Consider the following 6681-nt stretch of genomic DNA (forward strand, 5'->3'; position numbering starts at 1 on the left):
TTTCAAAGCTAAGCATTGTAGAAGCAGCTGAAGTTTTGGTCAAATTGTCACCACTGTGACCACAGAGGCCCCACAAATTTTTATTAATTTTTTTTTTTACAGAAATAGAAAAAAAATCAGGGCCCTTTCAATTGCTGTTATTGTGTGTTTTAAAAATATTTTTAGCAGTAAAAATTAAATGTTACCCCTCCCAGACCAAAAAGCACACATCCATATTTGCACTGAACTCCCCCCGAATAGAATAGAATAGAATTCAACTTTATTGTCATTGCACTGTCACAAGTACAAGCAACGAGATGTAGTTTGCATCTATCCAGAAGTGCTCTACGAGATATAAATATTTATTTACAGCGTGACAGCTTTGGGAAAGAAGCTGTTCCGGTGCCTGGTGGTTCTGGTCCGTAGGCTTCTGTAACGCCTCCCAGAGGGCAGGAGGGAAAAGAGTGTGTGTGCTGGGTGAGTGGAGTCCTTTGTGATTTTCCCGGCCCTTTTCAAACACCGCTTCCTGTAGATGTCCTTGATGGCAGGGAGCGGTGCCCCGGCGATATACTGGGCAGTTTTCACCACCCTCTGCAGCGCCTGCCGGTCGGAGACAGAGCAGTTCCCGTACCAAGCTGTAATACAGTTGGTGAGGATGCTCTCAATGGTGCAGTGGTAGACGTTTGTGAGGATCTCTGAGGACAGGTGGTTCTTCCTCAGGGTCCTCATGAAGAAGAGGCGCTGATGCGCCTTCTTAATGAGTTTGGAGCAGCTGGTCATCCAAGTCAGGTCCTCGGAGATGTGGACTCCCAGGAACTTAAAGGTGTCCACACTCTCCACCACTGTCCCCTTAATGTGGATGGGTGGATGTGGGTCAGCGTTCCTCCTGAAGTCCATGATCTGCGTTAAATGGTTCATTCCTGCTTAGCGTGCTTGACGGTGACGTTTTAGTAGAAGACACGAATGACTGTGGCTGTTGCTATGCTGCCTATAAAAATAATAAAGTCAAGTTTTCAAAAAAGTAGAGAGATAAGAGAGAGAAAATCATTTCATTGTGACTTCCCATGTGTGTGTTTGGTTCTTATGGTTTTTCTATTTTTCTGTTTTGCATTTTGATAACAGACTCTATCAGTGTGGAGACAGTTGTCAGTGGGCAAACCTTTGGTGCTGATGAAGATCTGATGAAACAGGTGCAGAGCAAGATAAGACTGGAGGGAAGAACCAAAGATGGGCAATACAGCATAGTCTTCTGTCCAATCAACTCTAGTGTTGGATCAGATGTGGAAGCGGCTCTAAGAAAAGTGCCAGGTAAGACAGGTGTCATTTTTATTATTAACATCATGCTCTGTTTTCTCTTGCTTGGTAAAAGAAAGGTAGGAAGACAATCACACACAGACACACACCCGCACACCAACACATCATGCTACTGTTTTTATCCAGACATAGCACATTAGATTTAGGAAATTCTACATTTTTAAAAATATATACTTTTTTGAGCTTTACATCTTGTTATAATGTTATTCCCTCATCACGCCATATCTGGAGTGATGCTTTGATTTTTTTCATGCATGCTTGAAAAGTCCTTTAATCTCCAAGGCAACCATTCAGCTGTGGAGGGAAGGAAATATAGAGTCTTTTCTTTTTAAAAAAACAAAGAGAGAACTTTGAAAAATAAAGCTTAATCTCATATTCTTTTCTTTCTCCCTACAGTCAGTAAAAGGATAATCCTAATCTTGATGCATCACACCCGACTCTGACTCTGCTCGGTCAGAAATGAATCCAAATGTTGACTTGGATATTCATGTTCTCTTCCATGAAAGTGTGCTGGGTTTACTCACCTGTTCCAAGAACATGGAGGCAGTGGATCAAATACAAACATATTTGAAACAATACAGAACAAAGTTAACCCTGATGCACCTTAAGAGAATATGTCTGTGTGGCTGCTGTCTGTCTAAAGAAGCATGAATCCACCAGCAGCACCAATAAACAATTACGTGATGATGAATTATGATGGGTTTTTGGAAAATAGCTCGTATGAACACAAACATTCTGAGATGGTGTGTGTCATTGTCAGAAAATAAGACAAATATTCAAAAAATTAAAATCAATTGTCATTACTTGAAATTAAATTGAAAAAACATGCTTTCAGTCTCAATAAATAACAAGTACAAGAATATGTGTGTATGTACACCAGGTTTTTATGTCCTTATGGGAACCTATTTCTGTCTACAATGTGGGATTGTGGGGACCATTGCTCTTTGTGGGGGCATTTCTTGGTTAGGTATGTGATGGTTAGGTTTAGGCACAGGGGTATTGTAAGGGTTAGGCTGTAGAAAATGTATGGAAATCAATGTAAAGTCCCCACAACTCATGAAAACATGAATTTGTGTGTGTGTGTCTGTGGCAGGGGAGGGGCTTGTTTTTTATTCAGTGTAAGGACCGTTTTTCCATTTTAGGATTTTGGTGGCTGTTTCGTTTACCGTGGGAATAAATAGTAAGTATTCAGTGAGTTTCAGAGCATTACTCTGTGGTTAATACTTGTTCATGCAGAAAAGTACAATAAATTACAGTTTACAACCTTAAGAATAGATTATTATTTACCAACAGATTACTCAGGAGGTTGCAACATAATATAACTTATCTTAATCAAAATCAGAGAAAGATAACTTGTAGAATTCATTAACCAGCACCCAATAATTCAACCAAGAGGTTTTATTTGTTTCTTTTTTTCTTCTTTCATTGTAACATGTAATGTGGAGTCGTCTCTCTGAGACTTTCATTATTTTTGTCATTGACAGTAAAACGTATTAGTGAATTATTTACTGATGAACGGAAAAGTGGGCTGCAAAACAATCTGTTGCCAGGGAGGAATCCCTTCATGTCGGATAAGCAAGCTTCCTGTAAACCACGTGGTTTGACCTAAAGTGAAAGTGAAAGCGTTCTCTTCCAGCTGCTTGATCATCCTGCAGCGTCTTTCGCTCTCATTTTCAGCTGCTGCAACACAAACAGCAAAGGTAGGAGACAAGATTTTCCCCTGTCATTCTGGGCTGTGATGGTGTTTTTTGTCATTAAAAATGAAAGAAATGTATGTGAGAAATGTAGCTGATCGAGGAAGCTTTGATTTCGTCTTAAAACCTGAGCATTCTCCGCGGCTCACGGGATCCGGGCTGGAGGAGAACAGAATGAAGTTGTTGCCGCAGAGCCTCTAAATAAAGCCAAGGAAGGTTCGGCGCATAGCATTTGGAGGTCCAGTCTAAAAATGTCACATCTTAAAGTCGTCTCTAATATTGTGCCGACAATTTGGACCGCGGCATGTATGGAAAGCCAAAGGCGCCACAATCCAATAAATCAAAAATGTTCCGAAATGTGTATTTACACGTGTGAGAAAAACTTGATATGCATTCAACAAATAAATGAATCAATATTTATCCTCATGAATAAATATCTAAATATTACTTTCATTAAAGTAATATTTAGATTTTGTGGTTCACACCGCTTCGTTAAGCAGGTGACATCACAATAATTCAGCACAGACAGTTTTTTTCCGTAAATGCAACATTTTAAAAATATATATTTACATATATTACACTTTACACATGATTCAAAGCATTTTTTACCAATAAAAAACTGAGAAGTGTAGTGTGAAGAAGTATTCAGCCTCCTTTTTCTGAGTGCGACCCGTTGCCTTCAGAAGGTGCCTGTTGACTGCTAATGACTAAATAAAGTACAACTGTGTGTCATCTAATCCAGCTGCTCTGTGACGCCTCAAAGGCTCAGAGGACATTGGGGGAACAAACAGCATGAAGTCCAAGAAACAGCAGACAGGCCGAGGAGAAAGTTTTGGAGAAGCTTAAAGCAGGCTTGGGACATAAAAACAATTTCCCAAGTTTTTAACATCTCATTGTTCAATCCATCATCTGAAAATGGAAAGAGTATGACACAACTGTGAACCTACAAGACAAGGCTGTCCACCTAAACCTCCAGGCCAAATAAGCAGAGCTTTGATCAGAGATGCAGCCAAGAGGCCCATGGTAACTTTGGAGCAGATGCAGAGATCCACAGCTCAGGTGGGAGGATGTGTCCACAGGGCAACTGTCAGTCACTTTACAAATGTAGTCTTCATGAGAGAGTGGCAGCATCATACTGTGGGGTGGTTCTCTTCAACAAAGATTGGGAAGATGGTCAGAGTTGATGGGAAGATTGATGGAGCCAAATATACGGCAGTGACTTGAGACTGGGTTGGGGCAAAGTTTCACCTTCCAGCAGGACAATCACCCTAATTCTAAAGGATGCAATGGAATGGTTTAAAACTAAACACATTCATGTGTTACAATGCCGCAGTCAAAGTCCAGTCCAATCGAGAAGCTATGGCAAGATGTGAGAACTGTTGCTCACAAATACTCTGCTTCTAATCTGACTGAGTTTGAGCTGCTTTGCAAAGCAGAACAGGCAAAAAATGTAGTCACCTGTTGTGACTGAAATAGACGAACCCTAAAGACTAGCAGCTGTAACTGCATTCAAAATAAGGTTCCACAAAGCATTGACTCAGAGAGGCTAAGGGCTCTTGCACACCACACTTCTCAGTTTTTATTTGTAAAAAAAAATAATGTTTTGAATCATGTATAATTTTCTTTCTACTTCACAATTGTACACCACTTTGTCTTCCACATTAAAGTACAATTACATATGTTTATAAACAAAGATAAATACAAAATCTAGAAAATTCATTGGACATAAATACTTTTGCCAGCCACTGCACTAAAGTAGAAAGATGGATGGATCCACTCATGTTAATGTGTATTTATTTGTGCTAGGAAACCACAAGATGGGGAATAAGCAAAGTGAGTGATCATCTCAACTCATTTTAATACCAAACTTACACTGTATGATCCTACATAACTATTCATTTTTTATGCTCTTTTATTTCTCATAAAAGGCTCAGATAAGCACAATCAAGTCCACACAGATGGTGCAACATCAACAAAACATAATAAGAAGCAGCTTGAGGTAACATATGTAAACAAGCAGAGACATGACATTGTTCTTTTTCGTTCAATCACGTCTTGTCTTGGACCAGATTTGTAGGCAGGCCAGCAAATATTTTAATGGAAATCTCATTGTTGGCATTGTTTTCTATGGTAATTTTCCCTTGGTTGTTTAACTGTGTATTTAGTGTGTCAGTACAGGTGAAACCTTTGGGGCAGACGAAGCTTTGAAGGAACAAGTTACCAGGAAGCTCAAGGAAAAAATCCGCACCAAGATACACCACCTCATTGTTTTTTGTCCCATCACGTCTCGTGTTGGCTCAGATGTGGAAGCAGCCATGGACAAAATGAAAAGTATTATGTTTATGTATTTAATTTTTTTAAATAGAAAACAATCAAGAATATCTTACCAAACTTTGTTGTCATATATCTATACTAAGTTGCAGTCCAGCATGTTTTTCTTTTCTGCGGCTTTTCTGTAGGTCTTGAGACGCTGCAGATTTTTAGTAAATTTCATAATCTACTTCAACATATTAAAAAAGTCAGGAGATGAGAAACATCAATAAGTCTAGGTCCCCCATGCCTTGTGGGAAAACTCACCAAATTTCAAGTTGATCAATCAAAACCTTGTAGAATCGGTTTGATCAAGTGCAGGTTTAATGAGCTGGTCCAACATTTTAGACCAGCTCATTAAAAACCTGAATATAGTTATGAATGTGTTCATAACTTGTATGTGAGAAGAGTGTTCTTGGTACTGAATTTTCAGATTTTTGAGATTGATAAATTAAGGATACATTTATGGAATTAGAAGAGTCTGTTGTAATGATATGGAGGCCAAACTTTGAGCTTCTCTTTTTTGTTTCAACAGGTGATCGAGATATCATTTTGGTTTTGATGCACCACACCACAGATCCTGACTACTCAACTGCTGGGACAAATTGGTCTGAAACAATCGATAATGTTGACTTGGATGTTCATGTTCTGTTCCATGAATCTGTGCCGGGGTTGTTGAAATGTTCACAAAATCATAATGCAGTGGATCAAATTGTTGAATTTTTAAAACAAAAGGAAAAGAGCAAAACTGAAAAAATGAATATCAGTAGTTGGGTGTGCTGTTGTGGCGCAGGGTGTTAGCACGCCCCACATTTGGAGGCCTTAGTCCTCGTCGCGGGTTCGACTCCCGGTCCCGACGACCTTTACCACATGTCTTCCTCACCCTCCTTCCTGTCTGCCTACTGTTGAAAAAATACGAGCTACTAGCGCCGCAAAAACTCTTCGGAGAAAAGAAAAAAGAAAGACAGGAGTAAATTAAAAAATAAAAAGAGAGATCAAACTACAGTGAACCCTCGTTTTTCACGGGGGTTACGTTCCAAAAAGAAACCGTGATAAGCGACATCCGCGAAGTAGGAACCTTAATTTTTTTTAACAATTATTATACAATCAAATACTCCGTAATACATTTAAAACAAATAACAAAACATTTTTTACAGGGCCAAGCATTTTTTAACAAATAAAAGTGTCGTATAAACGTTTTTCTTTTTTTACAAATAACTACTGTACTGTAAAAATAATAATTTTAATCATCAATACAAAGTGAAGGCTTCAAATTGCGGAGATCAGCACCGCGACCCGAGTCATTGGATTAGAACAGGGAAAAAAATGATTATGAACAAAAATACAAAGTGCAGTTGGACAAATAGTGATTCACTTGTATTTC

The 6681-nt window shown here is 39.0% G+C and overlaps 1 long non-coding RNA gene across 1 annotated transcript; it reads left to right on the forward strand.

Annotated features, from left to right (window-relative positions):
• The first annotated feature begins 2909 nt into the window (after positions 1-2909).
• On the forward strand, positions 2910-6192 carry LOC111609258. Its single transcript, XR_002753016.1, has 5 exons — positions 2910-2993; positions 4794-4820; positions 4916-4986; positions 5153-5318; positions 5833-6192. It is a non-coding gene; the product is annotated as an uncharacterized LOC111609258 (long non-coding RNA).
• Positions 6193-6681: the final 489 nt, after the last annotated feature.

Source organism: Xiphophorus maculatus, chromosome 7 (genome assembly GCF_002775205.1).
Source record: "Xiphophorus maculatus strain JP 163 A chromosome 7, X_maculatus-5.0-male, whole genome shotgun sequence".
NCBI classification, from domain to species: domain Eukaryota; kingdom Metazoa; phylum Chordata; class Actinopteri; order Cyprinodontiformes; family Poeciliidae; genus Xiphophorus; species Xiphophorus maculatus.